This window comes from Nicotiana tabacum, chromosome 9 (genome assembly GCF_000715075.1).
Source record: "Nicotiana tabacum cultivar K326 chromosome 9, ASM71507v2, whole genome shotgun sequence".
Lineage (NCBI taxonomy): Eukaryota > Viridiplantae > Streptophyta > Magnoliopsida > Solanales > Solanaceae > Nicotiana > Nicotiana tabacum.
In genome coordinates this window covers 15,203,754-15,222,270 of record NC_134088.1, presented here as the reverse complement: position 1 = coordinate 15,222,270, position 18,517 = coordinate 15,203,754, and the positions used below count along the sequence as shown (strand labels likewise).

The 18,517-nt window shown below is 38.2% G+C and overlaps 2 long non-coding RNA genes across 5 annotated transcripts in view; one reads left to right on the top strand and one right to left on the bottom strand.

The window, feature by feature from the left end:
* The window catches only part of LOC107808953 (uncharacterized), a 28,033-nt gene extending 21,366 nt beyond the window's left edge, over positions 1–6,667 (bottom strand). The window contains exons 1-3 of the long non-coding RNA XR_012694757.1: positions 5,954–6,667; positions 769–918; positions 473–559 (exon numbers count right to left, since the gene is read on the bottom strand). This is a non-coding gene — a long non-coding RNA (uncharacterized LOC107808953). The remainder of the gene's footprint in view (positions 1–472; positions 560–768; positions 919–5,953) is intronic.
* The window catches only part of LOC107808949 (uncharacterized), a 33,699-nt gene extending 26,831 nt beyond the window's left edge, over positions 1–6,868 (top strand). For 2 of the 4 annotated variants that reach the window (XR_012694753.1, XR_012694755.1), the window contains exons 3-5: positions 1,576–4,158; positions 4,273–4,825; positions 6,688–6,868. This is a non-coding gene — a long non-coding RNA (uncharacterized LOC107808949). The remainder of the gene's footprint in view (positions 1–1,575; positions 4,159–4,272; positions 4,826–6,687) is intronic. The other 2 variants (XR_012694754.1, XR_012694756.1) reach the window with 1 other exon arrangement.
* The last annotated feature ends 11,649 nt before the right edge of the window (positions 6,869–18,517 follow it).

Below are 18,517 nucleotides of genomic sequence, written 5' to 3'. Positions count from 1 at the left end.
AAAATTATATAAAACTACATATATATTATCTAACACCTGCATAAAATCACACAATGAAGAATACACATGCATATTTTTTGTGGTTTTCTTTTAACCAAATTTATGGTTAATTAATTACTAATGTACCATTAATTCCTAAATGCAGGCAACATATATATATATATTTGTATTTTTCAATTAACTACAACAAAGTAAACATTTACGGGCAAAACACAAATATTTATCAAAAATGTCACGCAAATCCTAATAATTGCACACCAAGATAATTTTGCTTTATTATTATTTTTTTTCTTTTGGAGTAATTTTCGTGAAGCAAAAATCACGTGCTCACAGTTAGCATTTACTGTTATATTTGCTATAAAATTTGGTTTTCATATCTATTTAGAATGACAAAGGTTTCTTGAAAATCTGTATTACTAGGTAGTGTGGAAATATTTGGAAATATTTGAAAAGAAAGTGCAACATTTAGTACCACCATTGCTTCTTGTGTTGAGTAGTTGGAACCTAAGTCTGGATCAACCAATCCCAATATACTCCCGCACTCTTGCATAACATAAGCCTATTCCAAAAAGATCAAAATTCAAAATAGTTAATGTACTGGGAAAATATAACTTGTTAAGCAAAATTTGAGAGTTCTTTGAGTCTGAATGTACAAGTTGATATGTGGAACAATAATGACATTCCATTACTAAATGTTCTGGTTTACATGAAAATGAAAATAGAAGGGGAAGTCATTTTTAAGGATGATGGAAGCACAATAAGAGTTACCCAGTCAAGAAGATAAACACAATCTTCCGCTGGCCTATAATTTGTACGTTTTTCCCACGAACAATCCCCAATGCAACTTCTCCATAGCTGTAGATATCTGCTTTACTAGTTAAGTAGTCGCGCATTGCATATTCTGGAGCCATGTAACCCCTGCATCATCAAATAACCGAAGAAGTTCCAACATATCAGATCTTGGTTTCCTCATCATTAATACAGTTACTTGCTAATTTACAGAGAATTCTGACATTAAAAAATCTCCTCATTTCTTAATATTTGAAGTAGTAATAAGATAGCTGGTGTTTTTTTAAGTTCACTAATAGCTCTTTTGAAATCCAAAATGGGAATTACAATTTAAGTAAGTAGGATGTCATGGTGCTAATAATTAGTAAACCAAGGAGTTACATGGCAGCGAAAGAGAGGTGGAGTTATAACAATAAAGGATTTATATTACTGCTCTATAAAGGCGGTTTAATATCTAGAAAAAAAACAATATTTCTCTAGGTAACTAATAAGTTCTTGGCTTGCTTTACTTTTTAGGAGATTGTACCTGCCAGAATAGTTGTGTGATGAGAACAGTACCATGATTGTTTCAAAATATACGAGATAATGAATATAACTTTTCAGCATATATGCTACTTTAGAACATTAGTTGGTCTCGCCATTAATATCATTGTCATAGTTTGCATCTCTTTCTTTTTGTGCAATAGAGAAAGATTTAGATTAAGTGATATAATTATGTATCTCCAGTAATTTCTAAAATTTGTTATTTAGATCTTAATTTTTATGATTTGCATTTGTGACCCATAGGGGATATAATATTCAATGGATAATGGAGATAAAAGTTGGATGGGTCTCTAAAGATCCACAGATGAGTATATTCGCGGAGTGAATGATTTTTTTGATAAGGCATTTGAACGGGCTTCCCAAGGTAATGAAATATTATGCCCTTGCAAAAAATGTGCTAATTGTTATTGGCGTATTAGAAATGTGGTCGGGGATCACTTGGTTGGTTATGGATTTATTCAAGGATACACCAAATGAATTTTCCACGGGAAAAATATTTCCTCGAGAAATAATCCACATCCAAGCAATGGTGATGAAGGTTCCAACATGCGTGATGATATTGATGGACTACTTCATGACACTTTTAGAAATGTTGAAGGTGACATGAGCCATGAAGAAGGTGTGCGAGAGGGACCATCTGAAGATGCAAAAAAAAATTAAATTAGTGTAGGAAGGAAAACAAGAGTTATATCTGGGGCGTGAGAATTTTTCTAAACTTAGTTTCACCATTCGATTGTACTTAATCAAATGCATTCATGGCTTGAGTAATGTGGCTTTTTCAGACTTGTTAGTCTTGTTAAAAGAGGCATTTCCATTTGCTAAGCTACCCGAGTCTTTTTACAAGGCAAAACATATGATAAAAAACTTGGGTCTTCATTATGAAAACATACATGTGTGCCCTAAGGATTGCATGCTTTTTTGGAATGAAAATGAGAAAAATGATAATTGCTCTGTATGTGGAACTTCTAGATGGAAGAATGTTGTTGATGGCGTGACTAATGCAAGCTCAAAAATCCCTGCAAAGGTTTTAAGGTACTTTCCCTTAAAGCCTAGGCTTCAGAGGATATTCATGTGCTCTTAAACAGCTACAGCTATGAGATGACATGCTACTGAACGACTCAATGATGGGAATTTAAGACATCCTGCTGATGAGGAAGCATGGAAGAATTTTGATTTCTTGCACAAGGATTTCTCGGGATCCTCGTAATGTTAGATTGAGTCTTTCAAGTGATGGTTTTAACTCGTTTCGAACCATGAGCATTTCCCATAGTACATGGCCTGTTATGCTAATGAACTATAATTTATCACTATGGATTTGCTTGAAGCCAGAGTATATAATGTTATCAATGATTATTCCAGGTCCTTCTTCACCAGGAAATAATATAGATGTATACTTACAACCACTAATTGCTGAATTGAAGGAACTATGGGAAACAAGGGTAGAAACATATGATGCTAAATCTGGCCAAACGTTCAAATGTGTGCAGCCTTGTTGTGGACAGTTAGTGATTTTCCAGCACTAGCAATGTTTTTCGGATGGAGCACCAAGGGGAGACTGGCATGCCCGACTTGTAATTATGACACATGTTCTCAGTATCTCAAACATAGTCGTAAGATGTGTTACTTGGGTCATCGGGCATTTTTGCCTCCTAATCATCCATTTTGAAGAGATAAGTAATCATTTGATGGTAAAGAGGATCATAGAACAACACCTACTCCCTTGTCAGGTGTAGATGTGTCAGAAGAATTGGGTGAATTTAATCATGTCTTCGGAAAGGGTCAAAAGAAATGGCGTCGGGGTAATGAGGGTCCATGGATGAAAAAATTAATCTTTTTTGAATTATCGTATTGGGCACATAACAAATTGAGACACAATCTTGATGTAATGTACATCGAGAAGAACATATGTGATAGTTTGCTTGGTACTTTATTGGATATGCCTGGAAAGTAAAAAAATCATGTAAATTCTCGCTATGACTTGGAAGAGATGGGGATACGAAAAGAGCTTCAACCATTAAAAAATAAGGATAATAAAAAAGTTTATTTGGCTAAAGCTTGTTTCTCCATGAAACCAGAAGAGAAAAAGTTGTTTTGCACTGTTTTAAAAAATGTGAAATTACCAAATGGGTGTGGGTAAAATATATCACGACGTGTGGAAGTGGAGGAAATGAAAGTATTAGGGTACAAGAGTCATGATGCTCATTTTATCATGCATTACTTGCTCCAGGTTGCAGTTAGAAAAGTGTTGCCCAAGAATGTTTCTTTGGTCTTGATTAGGTTGGGGAACTTCCTTAGAGCCATATGTAGCAAGGTTATAAGGCGAAGAGACCTTGATAAAATGCAATCTGAAATCAATGAAATTGAATGTGACCTTGAAAAGATCTTTCCTCCAACTTTTTTTGACATAATGGAACATTTGCCTATCTATTTAGTAGATGAAATTAAGCTTGGAGGTCTGACTCATTTACGTTGGATGTATTCTATTGAGAGAAATCTGTGTCTGTATAAGGCATTTGTTCGTAACTGATATCATCCATAAGCGTCAATAGCGGAGGGATATTTGGCCGAAGAGTGTTTGACCTTTTGTTCGAGATACCTACATGATGAGGTGAAAACAAGATTTAGCAGGTAACAAACAGAAGATGATGAAGGGGTTGAAACAGAGGGAGATGATATGTCACCTATATTCCCTAAGATAGGCCATCCAATCGGACGTCAGAAGAAAAACAAAGGCAATGCATTTATCATGGGTTTACAATTATGTTTTGAAGCACATCGATATGTTCTGTTCAATACCGGAGATGAACAAATGGAGATGTTTATCCAGTAAGATAATTATCATTTTTATTATAAACTTTATTAATTTATTTATATGATATGATAATTTATACCTTATTCATAAAGGCCTAATATATGAATCTAAAATATTCATGTTTGCAGGGAACATAAGAGTTTAATTGATAATAAAACAAGATCAAATGCATGGATTAAAGCATGAAATCATAGTCAGGAATTCGGCAACTGGTTCAAAGAGAAAGTTAAAACTGTTGAAGTGCCAAATCATTTACGATGGCTAGCTAAAGGGCCTAATATAGTTGCAAAAAGATATACTGGATATTTCATCAATAGATACCGATTTCATACGATGGACGAGGGGTTAGAAGAACTTCTTTGACAGGAAAAGTGAGATATTTTGAATCCTCTTCAAATGCTACAAATGATATGGTGCAACAAATGGAAGAAAGGATGACAATAATGTTCGAGGAACAGAAGGAACAATTTGAGAAACAGAAGGAACAATATGAGGAACAAAAGAGAATGATGCGACAAGAAATTCTAGGAGATATCTTTGTACAGCTTCAGCGTTCAGGATTGCAAATTGATCCTAATATTTTAGCAAACTTGTGTGCTCGTTCACCAAGAGAAGCTTCGTCTGCACAATAAGTAGCTATTCAACCAATCAACAGGCCATCTTTTGGCAGCAACAATCAAGGTTTGATTTCTTTTTGATATTAGTTATAAATTGGTTATGTGCACAATCTGTATCACTAAAAAACAGAGATCGATTTCTCAGAAACAGAGACTGGTCTCTCTTTTCCTCTTTGTTGTGTGCACAATTTGTATCTCTTAGAAACATAGACTGATTTCTCAATAACAGAGCCATATGACTGAAGCCCATTATTGCTTGAAATTCCTGTACTGGTTTGCTTCTTACCCAAATAACCCATTTTTTGCAAAAATGGCACTGGCCCGTACCTTAGCTTTACACTGCTTTGGCGATCAATTCTGCCTGATATCCTACTGTTATTTGTTGATGTCCCAATATGATAATCTTCTCTTGTTATCCTATTTTCATGTCGTATTAACAGCAATTCCAGATTGGTTTAGCTCCTTCGAAAAAAGATTGCCAAAGTTGCCTAGTCGACTGCCCTATGTTCTAGGAATTCCCAGACTTGTATCTTTTTCTGACATAGTTTTAGTTGTCCTTATACTGCTAACTTTACCTTCCATAATTCAGAATGGAGAGTTGCGACCTCAATCTCAATTAGTATAAATGACTTAACCTGACTGATTTGGAATTGAAGCATTAATTAATCGATTGAGTTTGTATAATTGACTAACTCTAACAATTCCACTAACTTGGAATTGAAGCATTAATTAATCAATTGAGTTTGTATAATTGACTAACTCTTACAATTCCACTAACTACATATATGTTGATGGATTGGCGCATATCAATCAGACAATCAATCTGTATGTGGAGAATTCTGACTTAGTTTCATATATTTGGAGAAACTAGTAACTACATTATAGTAGTAAAGCATCTTTACCAGGAAAAAAAAAGAAATAAAAGAACTCATTCTTTTCCTGGAGAAATCTGGTTGCTCTGAAGGATAAATCAAACTAAAGGAAAATAAAATGGGGTCGGAAAACATATATGTAAATACATTTGGACACATGGTATTCAGAGAAATACTGTATTCACTTTTCAATATGAATGAAAATAAATAAATTTTTTAATTTTTGTGAACATTTCAAGGTTTGAATATTGTTACATCTAACAGAGGAAATAAGGGTTCATAAACAGTCTCGATATGAGAAAAGGGGGAGTGACCATTACCTACAGTCAGATTGTCACCAAATCTCCACAAGAACAACAACCATCTTTGAAGTGACGAAACCCACTGGCATCGCGTACAATAATTTCTCGCTTTTTGATCTTGAATATGTACTTAATAGACACATGGCAACCTACTGCAATTGATCTACTAATGTTTCATTTTGTGCTACTGAAATTTTGGTGTTGTGGTGCGTAATTTTGTAGATATTATTGCTACCCTGGTGTATGAAATCATGATGCTAGTAATGTGGTGCACATTTCCTTCAGTTTCTGCTGGTGCACATTATACCCTCTTTCATATTTCTAAGTAAAAAAGCTAAGTACCTATTCTCCAATATAGAATGTAAAGTAGCAGTGGCAAGCATGATTTTGAAACCAGTGTGATGGGTTGGTGGACAAATACACTAGTTTGAGGGTGAGGAGCCCAGTACTTGTCTAAATAAGTCTCAAGATCCTTGCCCTCCTTTATAATATATTTTGCATACTTGGACTTCTTTTGGTGTAACATTTTGAGGGTGACTTTTTTTTGGTGTAACATTTTGCATACTTGGACTTCTGGTTCTTTTTTGTAGCTTGATTTCTGAAGTGGCAATGCTAATTTTATTTTTTGTTTTGTCTTCTAAGTACTTATATTATTTTATTGGTGTTAATATATAGTGCAATAATAATGATATTGAGAAGGCAATATTTTTTTTCCTACCCTCTAACTATTTTTGTTCTTGTTGAATTTATAGGTGAACCAAATGATCAAGGGGGAGATGAAAGCTGTGAAGACCTTACCTAAAAGTATTGGTTGAAGAATCTTCAGACAATCTAGGAATGTTTTTATTTTTGAACTATTTTGCAAACTTATGTATTCCAACTCTTGGATTATTAAACATTTTTATCGTATATTTTACTTTTATAAATGGATAATCGTAGGTGTATATTTTCAATTATGATTCTGTTGATGAATATATTTCATCAGTTATATATTAATTTCAGTGTATTAAACATTTATCTTGTTGTGATACCGTTAATAGCTTCCAACAGTAGTCACAGTAGCTCAGCATAACTGTTGCAGTAGCTCAGCATAACCATTGTATCAACATGTAATAACCATTCCAACAGGTAAAACAAAACAATATATAAAATGTTATAATGTCTATAGCAATGGTTCTCAGTCGTCGCAATACACAAATAGTGGCGGTTCAAAACCGTTGCCATAACTCACTATTAATCGTTGGATTTGATCATGATAAAACGTCGCAGTAGATGTTCCTATGGCAACGGTTATGAAACCGTTGCTTAAAGATGTTACAATAGACCAATAGCGATGCAAGTTCCCGCAACAGACGCTAAACCGTGGCACTATCTTTATCGCAACGGATTTTTTTTACTATTGCAACGGAACGTATGGCGTTGCCTTAGGCTTATTTTCTAGTAGTGTTCGAAAGCCTATATCTTTTGATCTACAAGAAATTTTGAGATGATTCAAAAATGAAAGTTGTATACCTTCATATCTAGTTTCCATAAAGGTAACGAAATCATAATTTGAACATCTGTAGAGAAAGTTATGGCCAAAATACTAAGGCCTATTTGTGCAGCCACCAGAAGCGCGGTCAGCGGTAAATCCATGGTCAACGATGATGGGAATCCGAAAGGTACACTATAAATATGAGATTTGGGATTTTATTTCGTATTTTGACCTAGAGACCTCGGGCTTTGGTGATTTTTCGAGGGATTTTCAAGAAAACCATCGGAGTAAGTGATTCTAACTCAATTTTGGCTAAAATACAACATTATAATGTTGGATTCATCATTTGAGTAGAGATTTGGGGTGAAAATTTGGGGGGAAATTGTGGAACTTCATAAAATTAATATGGGGGATTTGAAAGCCGATTCGGAGTCGGAATTGAGTGAAACTAGTACGGATAGTCTCGTAATTGAATGGGTTGTCAGGTTTTGAAACTTTGATCGGATTCCGAGACGTGGGCCTGGGGGCTGGGTTTGAGCAATTTCGGGATTCTTGAGTTAATTTGATTATTTTCGCTTGGGTTTTGTTCCTTTAGTGTATATTGATGATAATATACTGATTTTAGTTAGATTTGGAGCATTTGGAGGCCGATTCAAGAGGCAAGGGTTTGGACCGGTTTGAGGTAAGTAATGATTGTAAATGGTGTTCTAAGGGTATAAAACCCCGAATTTCACATCGTAGTGCTACTCTGAGGTGATGCATACTCTAGATGACGAGCGTGGGTTCGTGCACCGTTGGGGATCATGACTTGGTCTGTCCCGTATGACTATTAAGTCATGTACTTGATTGAAAAGTGTTTGATATCATTGCGTTTTGGAAAGTATTACTATGTTTTGAGCTGAATACCATATTTTGGGCCTCGTGCCAAATGTTTTGGACCCTTAGGGGCTTTTTATTACTAGTCCTCACTGTTTTGACTTAATATCTGTACTCAGTCATGCTATATTTTACTAATTTCATAACTCAGCCGTATTTACTCCGTTTTGATACTTTAAATGATATTTTAGGCTGAGTATTCTGTTTTACTGTTACCCGAGTGGCTTGAGAGGATTCTGACTGAGTGAGGTAGACGGCCTGTGTTGTGAAGATAGTATAGGATCGGGCTGCGCGTCGCAGCATGTTGTACTGATTCATGATATTGTGAGGCTGAGGGCCTGATTAATTTATGCCACGAGGTGGCTTGTTGTTATGTGAGGCCGAGGGCCTGATTGATTATTGTGAGCACGTGATTTTTGTTTACACGACAATTACTCCAAAATAAATCAAAATAATAACAAATGGCTTTGCCGTACAATTTTTGGAATTTACGTGGCATTTTTGTTAGCTATTTGTGGCATTGTCCGTGTCTATTTAGTCTTATCCAACAAAAATACAAAAACAATATATGTCGTGTGTGAGTTTAGGATATCATTCTACTATTAGGAATTAATCGAACCATAATCCGGCTATTTAAAAGGAAAATCACAAAAATGCATCTTTTTTTTATTTTATTTTTCGTCATTAAGTGATGTTATGTTAATATGTGTGATAATTGTTGTTTAATGTTTGTATAGTGTTATTTGACAATTTAATTGAGAAATTAAAAAAAAATTAAAGAAGAAAAGGATTTTCGGATTGGGCTAGAATGAACAGGCCCAAACCAAAACAACCCAATCCAAAACCCCTTGTTGCCCGGTCTAATTAAGCTGGCCACATGACCGTCCAAACGACGTCGTTGTGTCGCCTTCAATCTGGACCGTTAATCTCACTAGATTGACGGTCCAGATCACTCACCCATAACCCCATTACCCGACCAATTACCCGGACCAACCCCGACCCCAATACTAAACCAAACGACACCGTTTGGATTAACCCTTGGATCCAGGCCGTTGATCTCGAGTGATCTAACGGCCAATACCCAACCATCCACCCCGTATAAAAGCCATCATCTAGTACCTCGCCCCCTATCCAAGCACCCCCTCCCTCATCCTCATCTCCTTCACCCGACCCCAAATCCCTTAGAACCCTAGCGCCGTCCCCTTTCCCCCTCACTGTAAACCCGGCGGCAACAACACCGGTGACCCCTAGATTAACACCCTAAGACCACTCAATCACCCTGAACCCAAATCCACCAACCGTTTAGTTCGAATCAACCCCTAGGTTCTCGAATCTTCATTTGAAGATTCGAGCAAAACCTCGATCTACACCAACCCACCCCAGATTCACACTAGACACTCCCCTGACCTCCCTCGTGACCAAACCAGGCTTGGTTTGGTCCGAATCTACCCACAAATCCCAAAACCCCAAATCTGAAAAAATCGAACCCTAGAACACAAGAATTTGTGGAGTCTGTTTGAATTTAAACAAAATTTTGGGGTCTAGTAGATCCTAATCGAAGTGTTTTCGTTCGAGAACACCTCGGTTAGGATTTGTCCGACCTCAAATGGGCGAATCAAGCTCGGGCCTGGGTCATCCGTGTTAAAACTTTTCTGGTTTGTTCACTATTCCCTTTTTGTTATCTATTTAGTTTAGATTAATTTATCAGCATGTTTATTTAGTTTGTTTGTCTATTTTTGGGATTTCTGTTGTCAGTTTGTTTCCCCATCTTCATAAGACCTTTTATTTGGTCGTTTGTTTATTCTGTTATGTTGAATTCGTATAGTAGTATACATATTTCAATATGATTAACGTCGTCGAATCAATAATGCCTGGTTTTTCCCTGTATCGTGCAAAATGGTCAAGAAATAGTCTATGCCCTATTTGTGTTTGTTTGATCGATTGTTTCTTCTATATTATAATTAGTATAGTCGATTCGATACGCGTCGTCAATTAGTTCAGCCTTGAATGGTGATAATTTGACTCATGCTATCTAATTTGATTTACTGAGACATGGGTAAAATAACTGAGAATTGACTATCATTGTGTGTTAGTCTGTTTAGCATTTAAGAATTAATCTATTAGCTGCAGTCTAGGTTAGACTTCAGACTTTGGTTTAAATTGATAGCATGTTCGCCTGGTTTAAGTTTTGGGCAACATGTGTTTTATCAGTTGCTAAGGATTCAGAGTAAAATGGACAGCATGTGCTGTCAGAACACACCCCTGCTGCCCATACCTGTTCAAACTATTAAAATGATAAACCATTTTAATAAGAGAAGGGGGTCTGTCAGAGGAATCTTATGGGCTATCTTTTCTTTTAAAATGGTGGGTGGAAAAACAGAAGAGGCCACATGGGAGGGGGTTTCAGTTTGTCTGAGAGGCTTTTAAAAGTGGTCTGATAGGGGATAAATAGAGGGACATACACAGAGAGGAGATACACATATAGACAGAGGAGGAGAGATAGAAAACACACAGACAAAAATTAGAAACTGTTTTTCCCATTGTTGTCTTGATTTCACCTTTTGACCTATTGATTAACAGTGGTATTTCCAAGTTCCAACTGGGTGTACTGGGTGCTTGTATCATTAGTTTGTTTCTGGGTTTGTCCATCTGGAGTCTTGATTCTACTCTACTGTTTGCTGCTGTCATTTTTTTGCTACTACTTTCCATCGGTTATAGTTGTATTCTTGCACTGGAATTGGTCCTGCTGTTATTTGTTTCTACTGCTGCTGTTCGTTGCTGTTTATTTGTGGTCACTTCTGCCATTTGAGTTGTTGCTGACTTTCTGCTTCCATCTTCCTCTTCATTTGTAAGCATTTCCAGGTACACGCTTCTGAAACATGGACTAATGTATGTTTAAATTGGAAGTTTGAGTTTGAAGTAAACAAAGAAATGAATCATTCACCTACTATCACAATGACTGTGTCTCAAATGTAGCAATAGGATTAAAATAATTCACTTGGTTCGTATTTGCTTGGATTCATTCTAATCGTATTTGTTTTTTAAATTGGGGTGTATTTGAACCAACATGGACTATTAAGTAGTATGTTGTTATATTGGTTAGACATATGTCCATGTGTTTTTAACAATTTAGTTTTTTTTGGTAATGATAACATAATATAGAATGTTAACAGACATTTGTATGTATCCCGTTGGATCTTCGAACTGTTTTGCCATGGCCCGATTCAGTTTGATTTCAGCGCATATGTCGAGCAAATTTCATATCACGTTAGTTAATGCCAATGGATTAACCATTAATGACTTTCTCATTTGAATTCCTTGTTTCAATATAGGTTTAATAGTGTTAGTTTAATAATTGATATTAGCATCGGCTCACCATGTAAATAAAGTGGCTATTAACTCTATAGAATCGACAAGTTGTTAACATATTAGGGAATACGAATCAATGGTGCGGGGTTAAGAGCTCTAATCTAATAAGTGTGAATCTAGAAAGATAGCATAAAGTTAGATCTAATAAATTTTCGAATAAGCATTAAGAATCAAGGTTAATGTTATTTTGAATAATCAAAAAGTAATTATTGGTCTATTCACATAATTATGTGGAGTTAATCTAGTTATATGATAATTAATCTTCTTTGACCACATTATTTTGTCGAGTTTTGTATTTACTTATAATTTCAAATTTTAAGTAACTTTTCTTTCTGTCTTAATCTAGTACGTAATATGTTATGCTCGTAACATGTAGCTAAGTAAGATTTTCCTTTTTGTTTTCTCTTCTTATTTTTTATATATATAGAAATGTAGTCACTTTAGAATATCCTTAAAATAAAAGAGACGATCCTCGCCAAATAAAACGCAAATCACGGGGCCCTCAATAATATATCGTAATAAATACTTAGAATTTGGGAATGACTGTTTAGTGAATTTCACTATCTTCCTCAAAGATAATAACGCGTTTAGACTCTTTAGGCGCGACTTAATTAAATTACATTCTTAAATTCGGGTGCGCATTTATGTGACCCAAATTCAAATCTCAACGGAGTCGAAATGTGTTAACAACTACGGGTGCATTGATTGCGACGTGGTTCGAGATGCATTTTCACGACGTCGCAATTCTATAAAATAAATGATAATAATAAAAGCGGTTTAAACTCAATAAAAGCACGTAAGTCATAACATGTATTAAAATCAGATATTTAGCCATTATAACAATTTAAGCGACCGTTCTAGAACCACGGGATTCGAGGGTGCCTAACACCTTCCCTCGGGTCAACAGAATTCCTTACTTAGAATTTCTGATTCGCAGACTTCATTTGGAAAAGTCGAATATTTTCCTCGATTCAGGATTCAAGATAAACCGGTGACTTGGGACACCAAAAGCCAAACCTTTCCCAAGTGGAGACTCTGAATTAAATAAATAATCCCATTTTGAATATTGTCACTTAAATTGGAAAAACTCCCCTCGCGCATTTAACCCTTCGGGGCGGGCGCGCAAAAAGGAGGTGTGACAGCTCTGGCGACTCTGCTGGGGACTTCAGAACCCAGAACCTCCGGTTCAGGGTTCAAGAATTCGAGCATAGAATAATTGTTATATTTGGCTTTATTATCTGATATTTATTACATGTTTTGACATAACGTGCTAAATGTTGTCTTTTACCGTTTTGACATTATCTGAAATGTATATAAACTGTGCCGAACCCTTCTCTTCTTACCTCCGGGGAGAAGCTCGCTGGTCGAGACTCCCTATTCTGTTAGTGTCAATACCTTAAATAAGAATGAGACCGGACAAGTTACAAAGCCGGACGATCTCGCGGGTCCCCGGTACGTAGCCCCCTCCTCGACTCGAGTTGTCCGCTCGAGTACACAGTCTAGAACATATACCCAGGTTATAAACCTAGTATAACGAAACATCATGTCGGATCCCTGGTAGGAACGCTTATTTGCATCATGTTACATTTGACATAGGGGACTCAACACAGGGGTTGGTTCCGTCTAGGACAGGCAACCTGAAATGAAGAGACCATCCTGCTGCATCCCGTTTGTTTTGCGCATTTATTTGCTTCAGATCTGCATGCTGACCGGTTTCTAAAAAAAAACTTTAAAAAAACAAAAATGAAAACAAAATTTGTCTTTTAGTTTGATTTATTAAAAAAATCAAAAAAAATGTATTTGTTTAAAAATAAAAAATAAAAAAGAGAAAATTCAAAATTCGAAAAAAAATATATTGTTTCATTTGTAGTATTTTTTTTAAAGATTTTCGAAATTTCAAAAAAATAGAAGTGAAAAGAAGTTTAAAATTCATAAATATTTCCTTAGTCTCTTTTCAAAAAAATATATATATATATATATAAAAATCCAGAAAAATATTTTTCCTCCTTTTCTTTAAAAGATTGTAGTCAGAAGGGGTTTAGTTTATTTACTCTACGCCTGATCAGCCCGAACTACGCCGGTTTGATTTTCGCAGGGTGCGAGATACGTAGGCAACCCTCATCGGGTCCAACCTCCTCTTTTCAAAATAGCCAAAATGTTAGAATTTTAATTTCGTCATGAGTGAGTCGGGTAATGCCGTTTCGTCAAGGATAGCCGAATGTTCCCCAAAGGGACGCCGGAAGGCTGACTTTGCACAAACGGCCATTATTGGTCATTTTTATTTTTCTGACCAAATTGCCCAACGGCCTTAAAATCCTCATCCCTGAGGCTCTGTGAGGCCATGTTCCCATGTTGTACTCATTACTACTAAAGAGTCATAAATAAATCAAGTGATTGTTTTGTCAAAAATAGCCAAATGTTCCCGCAAGGGACGGCGGAAGGCTGATTTTGCATAAAATGGCCACTTTCGGTCGTCTTCTAGAGTTTTTAATCGGCTGACCCTCACAGCTTTAAAATCTTCATCCCCGAAGTGCTGAAAGGCCGTGTTCGAAAACCTGATCTCCCTTTTGAAAAATATAGTCAAAATATTTTTGAGTCAAGTCATTTTTGCTTAAAGTCACCTTAATAAATGTGCAGGATGGGCACGATGCAAAATGAACACTTTTCAATAATGACTAAAATCCCTGTCAAGTTACGGCTATGGTGGAATGATCATGGTGCTGAGGGGCAAGATGAGGTCAAGAAATATCTGAAAGGTCTCACGGGTTTACTGGAAATCCAGCCTCGGGGAGATATCATAAGAGCTTTGGTCACTTACTGGGACCCAGCGCACAATGTTTTTCATTTTTCCGATTTTGAACTCACCCCGGCTCTGGAGGAAATGGCTGGGTACATCGGAATTGCTGAACTTCCATTAAGGCAAAGATACCTGGTCGCCCCAAGGGCTGTCACGGTGCATCGATTCCTAGACTCACTAAAAATACCCAAGATGGTCCACAACCCAGATTTGGCCGCCGGTTTTTGTAATCCATGCTTCATATACGACAGGTATGGTCATGTAGGAGGATTCAACAATCCGATTAACAAGCTATGCAGCAAAGGTAGTCGTCAGAAGTGGGATAAGCACAGACGGGTGGCTTTCATGATAACATTTTTGGGCCTTTTAGTATTTCCAAGGAAAGATGGGAATATTGATCTGAAAATATCCGGGGTAGTCAGTACTTTGCTCACTCAGAATGATAGCACTCTCGCGCCTATGGTGGTATCTGATATCTTTCGAGCTCTCACAGTTTGCAAAGCCGGGGGGAATTTATTCGAAGGTTGTAACTTGCTGCTACAAATGTGGATGACTGAACATCTCTGCCATCGTTCCGAGATTTTGAGCCATGGTTCCTCGGAGAAAACTTGCATAGAAGAATTTTACACAAGAACCAAAGAGATCAGTCTGCCCAAAGGAGTTATGGCATGGACCTCATTCTTTCAAGCTCTTACTGCCAGCCAAATACAGTGGACACTGGGATGGCTGCCTGTTGATGAGGTCATATATATGCCAGCAACTAAAACTCATTTCCTACTGATGGGACTTAAGAGCATTCAACCTTACGCGCCCTGCCGAGTCTTGAGACAGCTCGGAAGATACCAGATAGTACCACACGAGGAAGATCTTAGTGCTCAAACAATTGAGATAAGTCCTGACGGACAATTTCCTGAAGCAAAAATCCGCCAGATCTGGAATGAATGTCAATATTTGAAAGCAGATACTTGCGTGCAGGATCGGGCCAAAAGTGAGATGGCACCAGGCTACCTTGCATGGTACAGAAGAGAACTCGAGCATGAAAGGCTTGCTAAAAGACCCCACATCCTGAATTTTGCCGAGTCATCGCAAAAGCAGTGGGATTGGTTGGCGAGAGAAAGAGGCTATCGTACCGAAATCAGCAGGTTGAAGCAACAAGTGGAAAGCCTGAAATATGAGCACAACATGCAAGTTGCTACCGATCTGGGAGAACAGACCAGGTTGACTCAGGAAAACGAGATGCTCAGGGCCCAGATCAAACAGATGAGGATGGATGCTGATAAAAAACCAAGGAGTAGATCAGATGAGCAGTTGATAAAAAGGCTGAAAAGTGAAGTCAGGGAATGGCGAGATGGTTTAGAAAAGTCTGAAAACGTCATGGCAGAGCTCAGGGTACAGTGGGATACAAGAGCAGATAAGCATCGCCGATACTTGAATCAATTGAAAGGCGACCACGAGAAAACTGTTGCCAAAATGAAGAGAGAGCTGGCTACACTTGAGGTTAAAGCAGTTAATCAGGCCGAGGATTTCCAAACTGAGAGCAGATACTGTTACGACTTGTTAGCCCAAATGAAGGTAGAAGTGCGGCAACTGAAGAATCAGCATATACAGGATTCTCAGGTTTTCAAGACGTGCAGTGATCAGATAAAATGCCTACTCATAGAGAAGAAGCAAACCAGAGATAAGATCAGGACCATTGCACATGCCATCATCAGACGGTGTGAGAACATGACCAGCATTACCGTTCTCTCGGCAGTGATGGGTTATGTCAAGCAGACCATGCATGAGCTGGAACAACTTGAAAGGTATCTCACACCTAGGACCGCGGCGAGGCCGAACGATGCCCCGCGAGCACCAATTTTCGAAACCTTAATGTATTCATAGGTCGAGTCCGTATCTTAACATCTTCTGTCAATCTTTTTGCATCAGGGTGTTTTAGTCTGTTTGAGTCTATGTTTATTTTCAAGGTTTGTTCTTCCTTTTTCAAAAATGTTGGTTGTAATAGATCGTTTCAGTAATAAAAGGTGTGTTTGTTTTACACTCATCTGTTTTGAACTACGTAATGATCTGATTCACGCGGCATCTTGATACATAGGCAATTCTCATCGGATCCGGTCACATTTTAACTGCAAAAATTGAAAACAGTAACAAAAGGAGAAAAAAAGAAAAATAAAAACATAATAAATAATAAATAAATAAAAGGGAAGCCTAAAAGGAAGCCAGAATGACGCATGCTTTCGTCGCAAACATGTAGGAATTCACTTAAATGTATAGGTGCATCATGCCCCAACGTGAGATTGCCTATCTGTTATTTGTTTCGAACTAACCGTTCGTTTGTCGTTGAGCCTCCAGGTTTTGGAAAAGGCGGTTGGTTTGGTGAAAGTCTGGCCTCACATTCATACTTCACGAGGTCGAAAGGGAGTGTTCAATTACCTGTTGTTGAGTCAAGAGGCGGTACTCACACTTACTTCACAAGATCAAAGGGAAGCATAGAAATGTCTTCAGAAATTCCTTTGCCAACAGTTCCTGTTTCCGAGGAGAGTTCGATCTCGGCCGTCCTCACGCCCGAGTCCGCAACTGCGGAGGAAAATAGAATCCTGCGGCTCCGCATGTTGGAAATGCTACATGACTGGAATAACGGAAAAGAGCCATCAAGTGTCATCCCTGGATTTCCTGAGTTGTTCTCCAGGACAAGCGGGACTTCTAACGTCCCCATAAGCTATTCGGCTGCCCTATTCGGGTACCCAGCCATTTCGTCCTTCTCTGCTGGATCGCCCTCTGATTCTTATCCCCGGGTGTCAACAACGGATGTAAATACAAACATCTTTACTGCACCTCCCTGTCCAATCATGGCACAACCTGCTACACACAAGCCAAATTTTGACTCATCCTCATTTACATTCCAAGCACCATCTTTCTCAATGGAACCAACTCGGTTCGCCACCAGCACTCATCCTCCACAGCCTCAATACGAGTTTGCACCTGGGCAGGATCAGAACCCCAAAATTGCTGAACAAGATGAGATGGCCAAAAGAATGAGAAGCCTTGAGTAGAGTTTGAAAAACATGCAAGGTTTGAGCGGACAGAAGAGCGTCTCCTATACCGATCTATGCATGTTCCCTCACGTACACCTACCCGTGGGTTTCAAAACCCCAAAGTTTGAGAAGTACGACGGGCATGGCGACCCCATTGCTCATCTCAAGAAATATTGCAACCAACTGCGGGGAGCCGGCGGCAAAAAGGAATTGCTAATGGCATATTTCGGGGAAAGTCTGGTAGGAATAGCCTCAGAATGGTATATGGACCAAGATATATCTCGATGGAATATATGGGATGATCTCGCCAGGGATTTTGTGAGACAATTCCAGTATAACATCGACATTGCACCAGACCGAAATTCTCTATCAAACTTGAAGAAGAAACCTTCGGAAAGCTTCAGAGAATATGCTATTAAGTGGCGCGAGCAGGCATCGAGGGTAAAACCTCCCATTGACGAGATAGAAATGGTCACTACTTTTCTCCAGTCTCAAGAATCAGACTATTTCTAGAATATGATGTCAGCCATGGGAAAGCCTTTCGCGGAAGCAATCAAGATCGGGGAGATGGTGGAGAACGGTTTGAAAATAGGTAGGATCCTAAGTCAGGCAGCCATAAGGGAAACCTCCCAAGCCGTCCAAAGCGGGTCCGGAGGAATGGCAAGAGGAAATAAAAAGGAAGAAACGGCCATGGCGACATCAGAAGCAAGGGAATATCGTAATCCCAGGCCCCGTTTTCCAGAAAGAACCCCACAACACTACTACCCCCACCAAAATGTGACGTATGCTCCTCAACCCTACATGGTTATGAACACCCAGCCTTACGTCCATCCGCCACAGCAAGCCAATCGAGGCCAAGCTCCACTTCCCAGAAATTAGCCTCCCTACCGCAACCACTATAACCCACAACCTCCTCAAAATAACTTCCTCCCTCAGGAACCACCTAGAAGGCGGACTTTCACACCCATTGGTGAACCATACTCTACTTTGTTCCCGAAGCTAGTCCAGTTGGGTTTCCTGCAGCCAGTCCCTCA